This window comes from Macaca thibetana, chromosome 9, assembly GCF_024542745.1.
Source record: "Macaca thibetana thibetana isolate TM-01 chromosome 9, ASM2454274v1, whole genome shotgun sequence".
Classification (NCBI taxonomy): Eukaryota; Metazoa; Chordata; class Mammalia; order Primates; family Cercopithecidae; genus Macaca; species Macaca thibetana.
Window position 1 is genome coordinate 53,506,074 of NC_065586.1, and position 18,547 is coordinate 53,524,620.

General features: G+C 40.2%; 2 protein-coding genes across 3 annotated transcripts in view; both read right to left on the bottom strand.

The window, feature by feature from the left end:
* Positions 1-18,547, bottom strand: part of PLAC9 (placenta associated 9) — a 325,463-nt gene that overhangs the window by 121,892 nt on the left and 185,024 nt on the right. The window lies entirely within an intron of this gene.
* The window catches only part of DYDC2 (DPY30 domain containing 2), a 127,780-nt gene that overhangs the window by 31,258 nt on the left and 77,975 nt on the right, over positions 1-18,547 (bottom strand). The window lies entirely within an intron of this gene.

Here is an 18,547-nt window from a genome sequence, read left to right on the forward strand (position 1 = left end):
ATAGGACAGTTTGCTGAAGCAACCAAAAGAGGCAAATGGGAGGTGAGCTGAACTAATATGTGTGTCTATGCAAGAGCAAGACTGCCTGAGAGGCAAGCTGCTGGCCAGGAGCGGTGGCTCACACCTGTAATCCCTCCCAGCACTTTGGGAGGCCGAGGCAGGTGGATCATTTGAGGTCAGGAGTTTGAGACCAGCCTAGCCAACATGTTGAAACCCCATCTCTACTAAAAATAGGAAAGAAAATTAGCCGGGCGTGGTGGTGGGCATCTGTAATCCCAGCTACTTAGGAGGCTGAGGCAGGAGAAGGTTGCATGAGCTGAGATCGTACAACTGCACTGCAGCCTGGGCAATAGAGTGAGACTCTGTCTCAAAAAAAAAAAGAAAAGAAAGTTGCTGGTCTGTGAGAAGTGAGTGAGGCTGCCATTGTGCAGGGCTCAGGAGGGTGTGCAACATACTCTAGATGTGGTATCTCCTCCTGGGTGTGAACTGCAGAACTCTCCCCAGTTTGCTGGGAGCTGATGCTTCATAGAACCACTTAAGCCACACTTATATGATGGTGTTGGGATTGGGGGAGGAGTGTTTCATCACTGTCCTGGTGGGGGAGTTTCCTCCAGCTTAGCTTGTTCCTCCACAGCCAAGAACAGATATGAGGACTTTCCCTTCCTCACCTCTCTGCCCAGCTGGGTGTCTAGATTCCTGTGTTCCTCTTTGGGGTTTAGAAAGTCTAGGGATATTGCAGGATGTGTTCACATAGAGTGAATTGAATGGGATGAAACAAAGTTCTGGGGTGCAAAGGAGTATTCATGTCTTCTGGCTCTATCAGTGGGCTCAAATATTGGGGCAACTGTTGGTGAGAAGATCTTACTGGATACAGGCCACACACTCCTGGCCCCTTTGAAGTTTCCAGTCTATCCTTAGACTCTGTGGCGTCTAAGGATACTTACTTCCTTTACAAAATTCTTCAAAATCTATGATGTGAGTCCTTTCTATTTCTATTCTATTCTTAAGGACATAGGTGTGAAAACACAAATGCCAAGAAAAACTCCTTTAAAAAAATTCTATTTTGGCTTATAAAGTACTTTTCTTGAGGCAATGAGTACAGAATGGTCCATTTGCTTAAATGGTGCTATGGTTTGAATGTGTCCCCCTCTCTTCCCAAATACAACCGTGTTGAGAGGTGAGACCTTTAAGAGGTGAAGAGGTCGTGAGGGCTCTGCCCTTCTACATGGATGAATGCCATTGTCACAGAAGTGGGTTAGTTATGGTGAGAGTGGGCTTGTTATAAAAGTGAGTTCAGCCCCCTCTTGCTCTCTTGCACTCTCTTGTCCTTCCACCCTCAGCCATGGGATGACACAGCAAGAAGGCCCTCACCAGCTGCAGGCCCCTTTGACCTGGACTTCCCAACCTCCAAAACTGTAAGAAATAAATGTATTTTCTTGATTACCATTCTGTAATATTCTGTTGTAGAAATACAAAATGGATTAAGACAAATAGGAAGAGATAAAAAGATAAATTATAGTTTCATTAAAAATGTTTCATTAAAAATGTTATCCTGTCATACCAGTTCTGTACAATTTTGAGGAAAAACTGGAGAGACAGATGATTTCTGTGTGAATTCAGTTGCCAGGCACTGTGCCCCCAGCATGGATGACCTGCATTCACATCTACCCAAGCAAGAGTGTCCAAGGGAGACAAGGAGCAGAGTGTCCTTCCAGACCCTGGCTCAGCCCAAAGGGCACCATCATGGAGGCCTGTGGGTAAAAGACAGGCTCAAAGAGTTTTGGGCTCAGCACAGGCTGTGACAGTTTCCAGAGGGTGTGGCTTGGAGGCAGATTTGGCAGCAAAAGTCTCTGTGTGTCGGCTAGTCACAGCATGAAACACTGTGGTTCTGGGAAGGGTATAGTCTTATTAAGTACCCTTAGCCAGAGCTAGGCACAAGAGGGAGGAGGAAGTAAGAGAGGCTCCTGTCCTTGCAGGGAGATGACTCAAATAAAGCTGCTACCCTGAGCTATATCTCAGAGTCTTAGAGGGTCTTGCTGATGGCAGCAGTACTCATTTTAGACCCACTCAGTGGTAGGGATGGAAATGGTTCCTATTTTGACAAGCTTTCTGTTGCTGGATGACCTCCTAGGCTCAATTGACATATTCTAGATTTTACTGATGAACTGGTCTTGAGGAAGACAAATATTCCAGAAGAGGGAATGGATAAAAGCATGGGAGATATGAAGCTTGTCAATATAGGTAATTAAGTTTTCTCCCCGTGAAAAATGAGACCATTAAAATACATATGCATCAAACACACATTTTCCTTGAATCTTTTTTAAAATGAATTTTTAATTTTTGTGGGTACAAAGTAGGTGTATGTATTTGTGGGTTACATGAGATGTTTTACATGAGATGGGTTACATGATTTGTGGGTTACATGAGATCCCACCAATGGGAATGTAATATGGGAGTTCCCTTTTCTCTGCATCCTCTATAGCATTTGTTATTGCCTGTCTTTGGATAAAAGCCATTTGAACTCGGGTGAGATATCTCATTACAGTTTTGATTTGCATTTCTCTGATGATCAACAATGTTGAACACTTTTTTATATACCTGTTTGCCATTTGTATATCTTCTCTTGAGAAATGACTATTCAGATCTTTGTCCATTTTTTAATTGAATAATTAGTTCTCCTGTAGAGTTGTTTGGGCTCTTTATGTATTGTGCTTATTAATCCTTTGTCAGATGAGCAGTTTGAAAATATTTTCTCCCATTCTGTGTGTTGTCTCTTCACTTTGTTAATTGTTTCCTTTGCTATGCAGAAGCTTTTTAACTTGATTCGATCCCATTTGTCCATTTTTGCTTTGGTGCCTGTGCTTGTGGGGTATTACTCAAGAAATCTTGCCCACTCCAATGTCCTAGAGAGTGTCCCCAATGTTTTCTTTTAGTTGTTTTGTAGTTTGAGGTTTTAGATTTAAGCCTTTAATCCATTTTGATTTGGTTTTTGTATATGGCAAGAAATAGGGGTCCAGTTTCATTCTTCTGCATATGGATATCCAGTTTCTCCAGCACCATTTATTGAAGAGAATGTATGTATGATCTTGGCACCTTTGTCAAAAGTGAATTCACTGTAGATATATGGATTTATTTATGGCTTCTCTATTTTGTTTCACTGGTCTACGTGTCTGCTTTCATTCCAGTACCATGCCATTTTGGTTACTATAGCTCTGTAGTATAATTTGAAACCAGGCAATGTAATTCCTCCACATTTTTTTTGCTGGGTCTTTTGTGATTCCATATGAATTTTAAGATTGTTTTTCTATTTCTGTGAAGAATGTCCTTGGTATTTTGATAGGGATTGCATTGGCTCTGTAGATTGCTTTGGGTAGTATGGAGATTTTAACATGTTGATTTTTTCAATCCATGAAATTGGAATAGTTTTCCATTTTTTGATGTCCTCTTCAATTTCTTGCATCAGTGTTTTATAGTTTTCATTGTAAAGATCTTCTACTTCTTTGGTTAATTCCTAGATATTTTATTTTATTTGTAGCTATTGTAAATGGCATTACTTTCTTGATTACTTTTTCAGTTTGTCCACTGTTGGCATATAGAGATGCTACTGATTTTTGTATGCTGATTTTGTATTCTGCAAGTTTACTGAATTTATGAGTTCTAATAGTTTTTTGTGTCGTCTTTAAGTTTTTTCAAATATAAGATTATATTTTCCCATTCATTTTTGAAGAATATTTTTACTAGGTATAGCATTATTGATTGTCACTTTTTTTACCACCTTGAATATGTCCTCCCACTGCCTTCTGTCCTCCAAGGTTTTTGATAAGAAATTGCTATTAATTTTATTGAAGATCCCTTGTATGTGATGAGCTACTTTTCTCCTGCTGCTCTGAAAATTCACTCTTTTTGTTCTTATCTTTTGACAGACTGATTATGATTTGTCTCATTGTACATCTCTTTGGGTTTATCCTGCTTGGAGTTAATTAAATTTCTTAGACGTGTAGGTTAATATTTTTCATCAAATTTAGGATATTTTATTTTCTCAATATTCTTTTTGCTCCTTTCTTTCTCCTACAACTTTGTTATGCATATGTTGGTACACTTGGTGTCCCACTGGTCTCTGATACATTCTTCTGCCAGCTCAGAACTGCTGTTGAGTCTCTCTTGTAAAATTTTCATTCCAGTTGTTGTACTTTTCAGTTCTAGATTGTCTACTTGTTTCCTTTTTATGATTTATATCTATTAACTTTTTTAAAGGAAAACATCATTCATATACTTTACTTCTTTAGACATGGTTTCACATTCTTTGCGTGTGAGATCTATGGAGATGTAAAGGATTCTGGCAAAACAGAGGAGTAGAGAGGCTGTTAGGAGCCAGATCATGAAAGATCTGGACACCAGCTTCAAAAGTCTGGACTTGAGTTAAGGCATGTTGGGTGGCATTGAAGGCTTTTGACCATGGGATCAAATTGATTTTGTAGGAAGACCCAATCTCAGGAAGTGAATAGATGGGTCAGAGACTTAGAAATAGGCTAAAAAGTCTTTTTTTTTTTTTTGCCTGAAAAAGGACTTTTGAAGTGGCAGAGCAAATGGAAAGGAATGGTCTGATGCCATGGTCTTATAAAGGATGGAAGGATGGATAGTCAGGATTTGGTGATTCAATGAGGAGGCCAAGGAAAGCAATCATTGCTGATGTTTAGGCTTGGAAACATGGTGACTTCAAGAAGAGCAATTTGAAAAGAGCTAGAAGAACAAAGACATATTGAGTAAACAAAAAATGTATGGAGTGGTTGCTCCATACCAGACAGTGTGCTTGTCATGGTGAACAAGACAGACATAGTTCCTAAACATATGCTACATATAGTCCAAAGGAGGCAAGTGAACAAAGTAAATTACAATGGGGCAGTAAGGGAAATTAAGCAGTGTGCTGAGACAGAGAGCAGTCAGAAGGACTCATTTTAGATTGAGGATGTCAGTAAAAAAATGGGAAGTGAGGTCATGTTTGGGACTAAAGCTTCAGTTGTAGACTTACTATTTGATAAAGCAGGCTGATATATGTGTAAAATTATTTCATAGACTGTTGGAAAGGGAGAATGAAACCCAGGAGAAAAGTTGAGAATGGATGCAAAGGTTTGGGAGTTATTGGCAGGGATCTCTGAGGGAGGTTATGTCTATTTGAATTGTGGGCGGGGTAAGGCAGCAACCGGATAAAGAGTAGTTAGTGGGACCAGAGAAGGCTCAAGTGGATGAACAGAAGCAGAAGCTCATCCTCACCATCCAGGGTGAGTTTCCAGGAGAATGGCAAATGTTGTGGAGGGAAGGAGATGGGAGTGATGTGTGGAAGGACCTGTAATGGCCTTTGAGGATTTTTCCATTTTTATTAAGGATATGGGGGTGAAATTCAGCTCCTGTGGTTAAGGGTGTGAATTTTGGTAGACAGGAAAGGGGCTGGTGAAGCCACTTTTTGGAGAAGTTTAGTGATGAAGAGAGAGTGACTTGAAGATGTAGCAGGGCTGGGGAAGGATTCTCCTTGTGGGGAGAAATGAAGTTTCACTTGTGTTTTGGTAACAGGAAAGTGGCAAGTTGACTGAAGGTGTAGCTCAAAGCATTAGAGCAGGGTTCCAGAAGAAATGGGGGTGGGACAAATCAGAGGAAGAAAAGTACTTCGGAAATCACCTTTTCCTCCACTCCAGGAGGGGCAAATATAGAGGCAGACATTTTGAGGTACAGGGGATGAATACTTGGAAGGAGTTAGGGGTACACTGCAGAATTTGCATTATATACCTCTGAGCCACTTGGTAAGGAAGGAAAGAAAAGCAGAGGTTGGTCAGGTACTTGAGTGAGGATGAATTTTACAATGTCTTCTGGGGCAATGGACGAATAAAGTGATTGATGGATGACTCTGTGGACCACTTAAAATTTATCCATTAAAAAAAAAATATGAATGCCTGCTCTGCCTCAACTTCCTCATTTATATACTAAGTAAAGTAATAGTGCTGACCTCTTTAGGACTGTGAGAAGGATTAAGTGAGTTAATTCATGGAAAGCTTTTACAACAGTGCCTAGCACTTAGTAAGCACTCAACAAGTAGTTACTACTGCTAGGTGCTGTGCGAGGTAAATAGAGATCTCATTAGAGTTATTATATTCTCCAGTAGCTCATAACAAACACAGAGGTAGAACAGAGTCAGTGGGTAATGGAGGTGCCCTGGAACTGAGGATTGGGAGACTGTCACAGGACCACAGGGGTTTACAGTCAGGTGGGAGCAGCCCTGGAGTGCGTGGCTCCCATGCTTACTCTCAGGTAGGTGTCAGTACTGTGGCTGAAGGGAAGGAGGTGGTGACCTTGCTTAAAGCAGGTTCCTGGCCAGGAACTGAGCAATGGTGGGAGAAGGGAGAGGTCAAGGTAGCAGAGGAGACAGTGAGGGGCACAGCTCATGGGAAAGGATTTTGCAAGGATTTGGCCCAGCCAAGTGGTCAGTGTTGAGGAAGGACTGTGGCCCTACCACGAAGCTTGTGTATAAATTAGAACCAGGGTTGATGCTCATTGTCTAGCTTAGACACATACTGTGAGGCAAGACAGGTGGGGTCTGTGCCTCGGTGGGAAGGGGTCAGGCATGAGGTTGGTGAAGAAGAGAGAATAGGGACTAGCATGGAGCACTTACTAATGCCGACAGCTCCCCTGGGAGTTTATAGAGTTGTGTTTGAAAGTATAGGGAAATGAAGTCTCAAAGAGTAGCTTTCAGCATTGTACCACTAAGTGTTGAAACTGGTCCTGTCACCCAGTTATGATTGACATATAACTACTGAATACATTTGCACATTCCAATAGCATTAAAAAGTGCCTATCTCTAAAACAGAGTTTATTTCGCTTTTCCTAGAAGTTTTTTTAATCCTCTTCACTTTTTTTTTTTTTTTTTTTTTAAGAGATGGGGTCTTCCCATGTTGCCCAGGCTGGTCTTGAACTCCTGGGCTCAAGCCATCCTTCTGAAGTGCTGGGATTACAAATGTGATCCACAGTGCCTGGCCTCCTCTTCACTTCTTTAGTATAATAGGTGGCTTCATTGTTGTCCAAATGCTCCAATTTATAGTGTGGGAGTCATCCTTAACTCTTCTGTGGTTGCCATGCTTCTAGACCAATATAATGAGCCTAATACTCACTCCTCTTTCTCTCATGTTCTGAAGCTGCAAGTGATCGGTTTCTTAACTAGTCATTTTTCTGCTGTCACTGTCTTCAGTTCCTTGTCAAAATAGATCAGGTTAATACATTATTTAGAATCATGTGGGGCCTTCACAGCTACCTTCCACATGAAAGGCTTTAAAAGGGGTTATACCAATTGCAATCAATGGTCATCCACTCTTTATCTAGTTTTTCTCATTTTGACACATCTCTTTTAGTTGTCTCCCTTCTAAGGACTTAGCTAGATTCTAAGTGCACAAACTGGTGTGAGAGGTGGTTCCCTACCACTGAGACGCATGCATCCCGATGGTGAGCAAGGGCATAGGAAAGAAAATGAATAATGATGCAAGTGAATCAAGGGGTCAGTGGACCCCTTTGGTAGCTACTGTGATTAACTCTACATAGAGAGAAGTCATATTGAGCTTCATGGAAGTAAGAGGCTAAACCCAACAAAACCCAACAAAACACAAAGGCACATAATCGATTGTGGGTGGGCAGGAAGAAAAATGTGAGCAGAGAAATAAATAATGCTGGGAATGCCTGTAGGATGCTTGAAAGTTAGCTGATTTGTACAGGGATGTAGCAAGGGAGAAGTTCATAAAGTTGATCTGGACTAGTTTTGAAGCCTATTAAATTCCAAGCTAAGATATTTAGATGCCATCTGCTGACAATGGGAATAGAGATGGAAATTATACAGTGAAAACCCCTGTGGGGAGTGGTGGATGAGAAAGTGGTGTTATGTTGCAGAGATGTTTTAAGATGCTTCATTGGTGGTACTTAGGATTTTTTAGGATCAGGATGCTGTTAAGATAGTCTAGGCTTAAGGTAATGAAGGTCGTACCTAGGTTGTAGCAGTGGAAATTAACTTAGTGAACACTTATTGTGTGCCTACTATGTATCAAGCATTGTACTGGGTTCTCATGGGGAGCATATGCACAAAACATGGTCTCTGCTCGCACATCATGCACAATTTGTAGGAACTGTATAGGAAACAAGTGATGGGTTTGACACTTTTCATAGGTGGGCTTGGGAGTTGATTGAATCAGGGTGGAGGACAAGGAAGAACCTGAATCTTGAACAATGGTGGATCCTTGAGTGCTCAGGTCAGGCAGAGGTGCTGATCTGGCTGTGAGGGACACTTGGCTGGCTGGTGTCTAACATGGTATAAAAGAGACACTGAGAGCTTCTTCCATGGCTCTCACTGAGCCAGGGAGGGAAATGGCAGGGGTGCCACCTGTTTTGGGGACACTAGAATTAACATAATTGATACATATTTCAGGAGGCCATCAGCTGAGCCACAGAATTAATGTATACGAGATAATAACAACCTTACTCCAAAGTTTCATCCCCATTAAAAATATTCAGGAATAGGGCCAGGCACGGTGGCTCATGCCTGTAATCCCAGCACTTTGGGAGGCCGAGGCAGGCAGATCACGAGGTCAGGAGATTGAGACTATCCTGGCTAACATGGTGAAACCCTGTCTCTAGTGAAAATACAAAAAATTAGACAGGCGTGGTGGCTGGTGCCTGTAGTCCCAGCTACTCGGGGCGCTGAGGCAGGAGAATGGTGTGAACCCGGGAGGCGGAGCTTGCAGTGAGCTGAGACCACGCCACTGCACTCCAGCCTGAGTGACAGAGCAAGACTCCGTCTCAAAAAACAAAACAAAACAAAACAAAACAAAAAAAACCATATATATATATATATTCAGGAATAGAACACTGAAAACAGCAAATAAATGCATAAGCTTTTGAAAATTGAATTAAATTTTTGTGAAAGTCAAATTAAACCAACTGTTCTGAGATCAATACTGCATTGAATCAAGCTTATTTATAATTGTATATTAAATTGTAACTATTTATGTTACCACTAGATGTCACAAAGATTCAATTTTAAAAGCCTTTTGAGGTAGTCATTTTGAAATATATTTTTCTTAAACAGAAATAGGGTTTTCTAGTATTTGCAAGTATAAGGAACAACTTTTAAATTTTAAAATGTAAAATAGTCCAAATATGTAGAAGAGTACACAGAACAATATAAGCAATGTCTTTAACAAATATTACCATTTTACCATATATTGGCAGCTTTTTTAAAAAACAAAATCTTACTGTTGATGTTTTTGTATCCCTCCTTCATGCCATTCCTCTTATTTCTGGCCCACATATAACCATTATCTTAAAATAAGTGGCTGTAATTCCCAGTTATACATATTTGACGTCTTAATACAAATATATATTTATCCATAAATAAGACAGTTTTTCAAGTGTGATTTTAACTTAATGCTTTTTTCATTCAGCATATTTTCAAGATTTATTCCTGCTGATGCATGTATATCTACTTTGTTTAATACTGTGTAACATACCATTGTACCAGTTCTTCTATTGGTGGGTGTTTGGAGTGTTTTAAATGCTTTACTTTTATACATATACCTATGTATGTATCTCTGTGTATTTGAGGGAATCCCATTGTTTGCACATTTTCTCTTGACTCACAAGTGACACTGTACTAGTAAAGAAGGTCTGTCAGACTCTCCTTAAAAAATGTGTCAAGGACCAGATTCCTAGTACCCTTCTGACACAATCTCCTGTTGGAAGACAGGAGAACTAATGTGTGTTTCTCTCTTGGTTCTGAAACTTTAGCGTGTATCTAAATCTGCTGGAGAGCTTCTTAAAAGGCACTCCTAGGTAAGTCTTTAAATCTGGGATAGGCTGGAGAATTTGCATTTCTAACAAGCACCCAGATGCTGCTGCTACTGCTGGTCAGCAATCTTACTTTAGAAAATGCTACTCTCGGGTGGGTATACAAGGCACACTTGGGCGATTCCCGGGGCACAGGTTGTGGCCATTCTCAAGCTACTAGATATTGCTAGATTGTGTTCCAAAGTGGTCATGTTAGTTTACACTCCTACCTGCAGAATAGAGTTCCTGTTATGTCGAATCCTTTCAGATACTTGGTAATCTTACACGTCAACATTTTTTACCCATGGCAGGAGTGCAATGTGGTAGCTTTTTTTGTTGTTTAATTAGCATTTTCTCTGATTATTCATGAGGTTAAATATCTTTTTATGTTTATTGGACAATGGATTTGCTCTTCTGGGAACTGCATGTTCATATTATTTGCTAATATTTGCTATTGATTTGTTTATCTTACTGAATTTCTTTGCTGGTTATATGTGTTGGGAAATCTCTCAGGTGGTTGGTTGTCTTTTAACTTGGTTTATGGTCTTTATTGTTTGGCAAAAGTAAGTTTTATTTAAATGTCTTTTTTAATGCTTTGTGCTTTTTGGTCTTTTGTTTAATAAATTAATGAACTATTATTCGTTTTGAAAAACTTATGTAGTTTAAAGATTATCTTTAAAAATTATTTCATGTATTTTAGTTTAGATTTTTCAATTCAATTGTTTTCAAGTAGAGTCAGTAATCTCATACCACTCTCAAGCAGAGAGTCAAGCACTCTCATACCAGTTTTATTGAATAATAAGCATTCTAGCTCATTGCATGTACACTGGTGTTATTGCTGAAATGAAATTTTAAGAGCTAAAAACGAGCCTGTCACAGTTTAAACATCTCAACTTACCTACACCCTTGCCGTTATTTTTGTTTCTTCAATTTGCTGATTAAACTCTTCAAGGAGAAAGGGAAGCAGCTTTTGAATCAGAGGACTCTGTAAGTTAGTAGAGGAGAATGTACCAGGTGGGGGGTGAGCAGTGAGTGACTTCTAGTGTAGCTAAGGCTGATGGTGGTTGGCAGATGTGATTTTATGACTCACAAGAAATGCTTACATGCCCCAGAGTCTCTCCCATGTGGCCACACTGGCTAGAGGGACACCAACTAGATATTTATTTGTGACAGTACTATTTTGAAATTCAGTTACCTCTGATGTTATGGTTCATTCATTAAAAGAAAGAGAACACCTACTATGTGCCAGTCCTGGTACACAAGATACTTTATTTCACCTTCTTATGTAGGATAAATAATAGCTTAAATTTTGGGAGGCAAAAGTGGAAGTTCAGAGAGTTATTTAAGCTTCTGAGATTCTCACAGCTGATCGTTGAGCGAATGGAGATACAAACCCAAATTTTTCTGACTTTAAAACTTTCTTGTCATTTCTCAGTAACATTCCAACAGAACCCACTGTGTTCGTAGGCACTTAGCTATTCATACTTTAGTGTAAAGTAGCCAAGCTATTTTACTAAACTATAAAACCAAGCTGAATTTGGATATACTAGGGGAATGGATGAGCAGGTGGGCTGGTGCCGAAGGGTTTGAATGTGGCCATAATACCTTCTGAGAGCCTGAAGAACCAGTAGCCAAGGATGGATGGTGTGACAATCAGAGAGGAGGGATTTCAGTTGCTCTGTCCTTTTTTATAGGGTATTGCTTCTCATATTGTAATTTCTTATAAATTCCTGGGGCATTTTCTTAAAATGTAGATTCTAATTTCCGAGCCTAAGGTGGGGCCCCAGAGCCTGCATTCCTAACAAGCTCCCAGGTGATGCTGAGGCTGCTAGTTAAGGAACCACACTGAATAACAAGGGCCTGGGGTATACTCAGGAGAGGAGAGGAGAGGAAACATGTTTGATTGGCCCTGGGGTTGCTGGAGGAGGTTAGGGCAGAGCAGCAGTTCTAAGGAAGGTAGTAGAGGACTGCTTTGGGTGGGGAGGTGGGTGGTGGCACAATGCCTCTGGCCCATGCTGCAGGTTCTGAGGCTTTATGATGTCTGATGATTCATTGGACTCAGTACTTCACTACAAGTGATTCTTGTGAGAGCAGATAATACTGAGTAGTGGAATTAGAGATGTGTGTTTGCTTCATTGTCCAAGGATTCTTTGGGTATAGCTTTGGAACAGTCAATGTTAAGCTTTTTGCAAATGAGGGTGTGAAAGGGTTTTTTCTAAGCTATGGCAGCAGAAGGCATTAGAGTAGCTGGCAGCAGATAAATAAGCAGCCACAATTTGTAGGTATTTATCTTGAATTGGTAAAAATTAAAATGGCTTTAGTAGGCAGTTCAGCATAGGAAAAGGGGACTACCTGGAGTCAGAAGGGCTGAGTTTAGGTGTTGTGCCACTTACCAGTTGTACAAGCCAAAATAAATCACCTAATGTCTTTGGGCCTCAGCTTCCTCCTCTGTTAAATGGGGTCACCACTCCCCACATCAGAGTCATTGTGACAGTTGAATGAGCTGACACCTGTAAGAATGCTTTGTAAACTGCAAGACTCTCCCTATTTATTAACATAGAAAACTGGTCTCAGGGAAAGAGTAGGGGTGGAGAGGCTGCCTTCCACATAAAGGTTTTTAAAATCTGCTCTCAAATCCCCAGATGAAATAATTAGACAGACATTTGCGAACGTGAAACACTTGTGGTCAAATTGTGTATATTTTCAGAATGAAAGCTTGTGTGAGAGGATCAGTTTGGCCTGTTATCTAAGTAATTACTTTAGTTTCTCCTTTCACTTAAAATACTCAGACTCAAACTGTACTAATCATTTATATCAAAATATTTTTTTAGAGCAAATAAGGGAAAGACAAAATATCAAGAGAAAACTAAAGCCAGAGTACTTCATGGCTGAATTTTCTTTCCCTACAATTTTCCCCTTAAATGCTCTAACTCCCTCTTTCATTGTTTGGGATAGGGATTTGTTTAGAGAAGACATTGTATTCCCGGAAAAAGGTGACTTGCTTCTGTCTCTCCCATGGCCTTTGGCTATATTGTGCAACCTTCAGTCAATGATTTAACCCCATGGAGGAAAGTGTGGACTGAGAGCCTGTAAATATCCCAGATTTACCACCCATGGTGTTGAGTTTAGGGTGAGTTGACTTAGCGGGAAGGAGGTGATATTTTAAATTTCTACACATTTAAAAATTTCAGATGACACAATCTCCAGTTTTTAAAAATAAAAGATTTACACTGACTTTATGGCCATTTTGTTTTTATTTCAAATGGAAGCTTTATGTGTACACGTAGGTGTTTCCAGATGCTGACAGATACCGAATAGAAATTTAAGTACATTATAGCTGTGTTCTATGTAAAGAGCTTTTAGTGTTGAGACAAGGTGATAGCTAATTCTCTGAAATAATGTAGAAACTATATATCACATTTAATACATTAATACGTTGATTGTTATGAATTGACTCATGGATTTGGCTCAATATATTTTCTCTTTCTTTTCCTTTTCCTTTTTTTTTTTGAGATGGAGTCTTACTCTGTCGCCCATGCTGGAGTGCAGTGGCATGATCTCGGCTCACTACAACCTCCGCCTCCCGAGTTCAAGCAGCCCGGAGTAGCTGGGACTACAGGCGCACGCCACCATGCCCAGCTAAGTTTTGTATTTTTAGTAGAGATGGGGTTTCACCATATTGGTCAGGCTGGTCTCAAACTCCTGACCTCAGGTGATCCACCCACCTTGGCCTCCCAAAGTGTTGGGATTACAGGCGTGAGCCACGGCGCCCAGCCTGTTTTCTACTTTAAAAATATTAAAAGTCATTCTCCAGCAGAGCTATGATTAGCTGGGCAGAGAATTCCGGAGAGGCACGCATAATTCATAGACTCTACCTATCAACAACTGTGCTTGTATAATCCTCTTTCCTCCCCTCCCCAAGGTTACCCTTGATTGGGAGATGAACTGGCCAATCACACTCTGCTCTTCTATGCCACCCATTCCTGCTTTTTCCTCTGAAATTACTGACTAATTCTAAACACACCCATGCTGGTTCCATTTTTTCTTCAGCTGGATGTTTATCTTGGTGAATGTGTTTGCTTATGTAAAATGAGGACTGTTTACTTAATGATATCAACAACCTTCGGAATATTGCTTTTTAATATAGAATCATATGTTCTTAAAATTCCTTGTAGAAATTGCTCTATTTATCAGAATTTGGGATTATTTTTATATTTTATATCTATAAAATTATGTTTGCTTGAAATTTTTTGTAGATTATTACCTGTTGAGCAAGTTGTTGACTTGGAAGAAGGCTGGGGAAATGCACATAGAAGGGAATACCAGTATTTACATGTTAGGGACCTAGACTAGGTCACTGAAGCACCCAAGTCCCTCTGGGGCACCAGTATTCTCCTCTGGCAATGCCTGATGCATGCTGGGAACACACAGTGTTTGTGTTTATTGTCTTTGTTACTCTACTACTCATCCTGCATATTTACCCAGGTCAGAAGTCATTCCTGAATCCTCCCACTCCTTTGCTTCCTACATCCAGCGATGTATCCAATTCCGCTCCTCCTACTTTCTGACTCTGCCTATATCAATCTCCCTGCCTCTGGGACAGCCCTGTCTAGTCCAGTCTCCACACAATAATAGCTAGCAGAGTGGTTTCTGTACAAATCCATATCTGACTATATGCCCCATCTGTGCACATCTTTTGCTTGAAACTCTTTATTGGCTTTTCTTTGTCCTCAGGATAAAGGGTAAACTTGGAGGACCCACAGAACTGTTCATGATCTGCCCTCTGCCACCATCTCAGTAACCTCCCCTTCTGTTTGTCAGCCCATACTCTGTGCCCCAGCCTCACTGAACCACTTGAAATGTCATGAAGGTTTTATGCATTCTCTACCTCCTGAATCTTAGTCCATGTCGTTCCTGTTGCCTGCAATATCGTTTCCCAATGCCACCTGGCACACATGTATCCACCATCAGGTAGTTTTCTTGTGGTTGGCCTACCCTAGTGTGGCATATAGTATGTGTTTAATTTGTATTCCGAGAATGAATGAGTGGAATATAGGAAAGGGAGGATGGGTAGGTGCCTGGACCCCTGTGCAGCTGGAGTGGAGCCTGTCCTGGTACTGCTGCCCTTCTACCTGTCCTGCCTGCATAACCACTATTCATGCAGCACTCCAGTAGGGCATGATGCTTCCTCGCCACATTTTGTCCCCCAGCACAGACCTGGAATGCAGAGAGTCAACAGCCAGTCTGGCCCTCTGATACTAACTCTAGACTCAGTAATTGTCCCTGTTAGGGTTGGGAGGCTGGGCAGGCTTCTAGAAATTTCATTATTTGGTTCAAGAGCTGCCTTTTGCTCCTCTTTGAAAACCTGCTCCTTGATTTTCAATTGTCAGATTGTGTGATATTCAACCCAGACCTTTAATGTCTTGAGTCTTTTATAATGAAGATCCAAGAAAATAATTTTTAATTTTGAAAATAGTGACTTATTCCTTCTATGACTTAACAATCACTTAGTGTTCTTTGCTTCTTTTCCACGGGACTTAAGCGCCTTGGTAGCAAGAACCATGTTGGGTTTTGTTTGCTGTTTGTATCTCTAGAGACTACAGCAGTATCTGGGACATAGCAGCTGTTTAGTAAATAATTAAAATCAATGAGTAAATGAATGCAAGGGTGAATGAGCCAAGATAAATATTTGATTTTTAAAAATTCAGGACAATTTTAGATTTACAGAATTATTGCAAGGATAGTATAGTTTCTGTATAACCTAAACCTAATTTATCAGATTAACATTTTATATTAGTATGATACATTTGTCAAAATTAATGAAGCACAATATTCATATATTATTATTGTCTATGGTTAATACTTTATTCAGATTTCTTCAGTTTTCCCCTAATGTCTTTTTTTCTGTTCCAGGATCCTGCACTGAGAAGTTATGCCCCTTCAGGCTCCTCTTGGTTGTGACAATGTTTCAGATTTTTCTTGTTTTGATGAGTTTGATAGTTTTGGGGAGTATTAGTCAGATATTTTAAAGAATGTTTTTCAGTTGGGATTTGCCTGATTATTTCATCATGATTAAAGTGAGGTGATGTGTTTTGGGAGGAAGGACACAAAAGTAAACTGCTGTTTTCATCACATCATATCAACAGTACAAACTATCATCAGGATGACTTATCACTGTTGATGTTGGTCACCTTGGTCACTTGGCAGAGGTAGTGTTTGTCAGTTTTCTGCCCTGTTAAGTTACTTTTTTTTCCTCCTTTCCCATGCTGTGCTTTTTGGAAGAAAGTTACTATGTGCAGCATAGACTTAAGGAGTGAGTTATACTCTACATTTTTTTTTTTTTTTTTTTTTTTTGACTGAGTTTTGCTTTTGTCACCCAGGTTGGAGTGCAATGGTGCAGTCTGGGCTTACTGCAACCTCCGCCTCCCGGGTTCAAGTGATTCTCCTGCCTCAGCCTCTCAAGCAGTTGGAATTATAGGTACCCACCACAAAGCCCGGCTAATTTTTGTATTTTTGGTAAAGACAGGGTTTCACCATATTGGCCAGGCTGGTCTTGAACTCCTGACCTCAGGTGATCCACCCACCTCGGCTTCCCAAAGTGCTGGGATTACAGGCGTGAGCCACCACACCCACCTATACTCTACTTTATTAAGGGTGAAATATCACAATACCTGAAATTTTTCTGCATGGGAGATTGGTCTATTCATCCAGATTTATTTATGTATTAAATAACTTCTTTATATCAGGATGGATGTATGAATTTTTATTTTATATTTTAGGTCATAAATTCTACTTTATTACCCAAATTATTTCAGCTTTGGTCCCTGAGAGCTCTTTCAGCTGGTTCCTATATCCCTTTGATATACCTACATCTTTTTTTTTTTTTTTTTAGTTTTTCTTTGCTTTCTTACACTATGAAGATTCTACAGATTCATCTTGTATATTTTCTACCCCAGTGCTAGGATCATCTATTTTTCCCAATAATTTCTTCTTTCTTTAATTGGAGAATGATTGTAGAAGCCAAGATTTGGTTGCTAGTTGCTACTGAGGTCTGCTGCTTTATTTAGGCCTTCTCAGCTGATATGTGTCTATACTAACCCATGTGTATATACATCTATAAATATTTCTCTATGAATCTGTGTCTATTTAAGCTAAGCATGAATTCGTACTGATGTCTCTCTGAACATTTAATTTTAAAAGTTATACTGAAAACAACAGACATAAATCCAGCCATATCAATAATTGCATTAAATATGAATGGGATAAAACACTTCAGCAGAGTTCATCAGACTGGATAAGAAACGGAAATGTAACTATTCATTGTCTACAAGAGATGGAAAAGTGATACCATGTAAATAAAGACAAAAATATTAAAATCAAAGAGTAACATAATAAAAGTCATCAGGAAGATATATAATAATTGTCTATATGTGCTTAACAGAGTCCCAAAATGCATAAAGCAAAAAATGATCGAATTGAAAGGAGGAGGCCGGGCGCGGTGGCTCAAGCCTGTAATCCCAGCACTTTGGGAGGCCGAGACGGGTGGATCACGAGGTCAGGATATCGAGACCATCCTGGTGAACACAGTGAAACCCCGTCTCTACTAAAACTACAAAAAACTAGCCGGGCGAGGTGGCGGGCGCCTGTAGTCCCAGCTACTCGGGAGGCTGAGGCAGGAGAATGGCGTGAACCCGGGAGGCGGAGCTTGCAGTGAGCTGAGATCAGGCCACTGCACTCCAACCTGGGCGACAGAGCGAGACTCCGTCTCAAAAAAAAAAAAAAAAAAAAGAAAGGAGGAATATGCAATTCAACATTAATAGTTGAGAGACTCTAATATCTGACTCTTAGTAATTTACAGAGCAACTAGACATAAACTCAGCAAGGATATAGAACTTGAACAGCTCTGTCAACTCACTTGATCTGACATTTATAGACTACTCCACCCAACAATAGTAGTATGTATCAAATATTTTCAGGAAAGACCATTTATGCTAGGACATAAAACAAGTCTTAATAAATTTAAAAAAATTGAAATCAAACAAAATATGTTCTCCAACTACAGTTGAATTAATTAACACAGAAATAAATGTGGGACCTGAGCAGTGACCTTTCCTTTGGTTCACTTTATCAAGGGCTTTGGCATACTCTTTAGGATTAGTTCTATGCATGTACAACTTGATGGTGGTGCATTCCTGAGCAATTTCTTCTCTCATTTCTCAGATTTCCCCCCACCCTTTGGGTCTCCCCTTTCTTGGTGGGTTTTAGTTCCCCCACTCTACTGTGCACCTTCCATGACTCTGCCTGCGTCTGAAGCCAAATGATGGTGAACACAAGGACGAAAAATCAACAGGGGTTTGCTCTACTTACTTGGGGCCACAGCTGCTCCAGTCATAAAGTTTCTCCTCAGAGTTTCAGGTTCCTGCAGGCCTCCACTAATCATTTTGTTTTTGTGGAGTTATCCTGGGGCTGGAGCTTGGGAAAATAGAACAAAGAAAAGCAAATACAGGCAGTTTCCCCTTACTGTCTCAAAGAGAGGAATTCCCTTTCCTGCTTCTGAGTTAGAATTAGAGGACTTCTTCTGGGGTTTTCTATATGTGGGCCCTTGTGGCCGCTCCTGGGTTTTGTGCTTCCCTGGGTACAAATTGGAGATACAAAAGGGGGAAAAAATGGGAACCTTACTACCGTTTCAGAGGTA